This window comes from Homalodisca vitripennis, chromosome 7 (genome assembly GCF_021130785.1).
Source record: "Homalodisca vitripennis isolate AUS2020 chromosome 7, UT_GWSS_2.1, whole genome shotgun sequence".
NCBI lineage: Eukaryota > Metazoa > Arthropoda > Insecta > Hemiptera > Cicadellidae > Homalodisca > Homalodisca vitripennis.
The window spans coordinates 18,480,029-18,481,838 of NC_060213.1; positions in this window are offsets into that span (position 1 = coordinate 18,480,029).

The following is a 1,810-nucleotide window of genomic DNA, read 5'->3' on the forward strand; positions in this document are numbered from 1 at the left end:
ATGCATTTTTAAGATCATAAAAATATTGACTTTGACTGGGATTTACTTTTTGAGTTAATGGTTTGAGTCCATGGGAATGGAAATGCAGCTTACCAGATTACTAAAAGCATTTCCATAATTCATCACTTTCATTTGGTTAGGAGAAGCTCCTAGTATACAGTATTACAGTTTGTACAGAGTGTTTCCAAACTCTCTTTACAGACTTTTAGGATATTGTTCAGTTGACCAAGATGTGCCAAAAACCAAATGCAACCAATGCTCTTTTTTTTGTTTACCATCTGTCTGTCAGTATTTGTTTTTTTATACTACTTTTAAAACTAGTCTTTAACCAAACTTTAGTAAACACCATGTTGACAGGATCTATAAATAAAAAAAGTTTTGTTGAACAACAGTGGACCTAACATAAATAGTTTGATTAATAACACATTTAAAATAATTTTTTAGCTGTTATCTATTACACCGTTGAGCTGTTACATTATTATAAGATTATACATGCATAGTCACATTAAATTTACAAAAAGTCAGTCATTTGCATCAAGTGTCATATGGTTTACTAATTCATTCGTTACAACACATTTTTATCCATTATAAAACTACTAATTTTTTAATATATTTTAGGTTAAATATCTCCTATTTAATGGTTAATAGACCCTATTTATAAATTCACTTTACAGATGCAACCAAACTTTTTTTGATGATAGATTCTGTCAATATAAAGAGCTGGTTAAAGTTGCTTAATTATTTTTAAAAATATGGGTTAAAAACAGATAGACAGACGGATACAGATATTTAGAATCCTGGCCCATGGGACAATCTCTTAAAGTTTGTACCAGGAGTTTTGAAACACCCTGTAAAATAAACTGCCACACCACATTCTTCAAGAAACAGTGCCACAATTGTCCAATTAAAAAGAAAATCAAAGAATTGTTTGTTAACAATGTTTATTAGTCTGTATAAATGAATAATGTTTACATCTCCTCAGTCTACTATCATTGTAAAACTAATCAATGAAGTAAACATACAGTGATTATTGTAACTATCTGATCATGTTTTACAATAATAACAAGTATAGGTTAATCTAAATTTTAGGAATGGCAATTTCACCTATCCAAAGTTACAATTCAAGTATTGTAATTAAATGAATCCTACGTGGAATAAATTATTTCCGATTCTGATATTAAATTGACATTTGTAATGACTAAACCAACAGCTAGAAAAGTAAACTGGTACAGTGAAGTTTGCCTGGTAGGTACTTATTTGTTACGTTCGGACTTTTATCACCGAAATTAACCTCAATTGACTTGAATTGAGCTCTGTTGCACATGGGCTTTCTTTTCTTTTCTTGCAAGGTTCTCCGCTAGAATTATGATCTCTAGCTCTCTCTTTTATATTCAGTGATTTTAGTTTTAAAAGATGGAATAAATAAGCTTATACAATTTAGAACAATAATTTTAAAATGTTGGTGTTTTATCGTACTATTTCTTCCTGCAAGTATTTATTTGAATTAATTGAAAAGGTCTTGGTGTTATTATTATATGGTGTCTAATCATTACCACTATTGCAGAATCTGTGTAATTCGTTTTCACTATGTTGTGAAAATCCAGTTAATGTATTTTGTTTCACAGATCAATGCTTTGAAATACGATCTTTATTTAAAATATCAACTCTGAAAGCATTCTCTATGTTAAATGACTTCCAAGATGTTTACTGGCCACTAAAAAGTCAATTAATACTGTAAAGATCCCTCACGTACTATAAGAAATGTTTACTATTACTAGTGGAAGAAGGTCACCAGAGGGAACAAACAAAC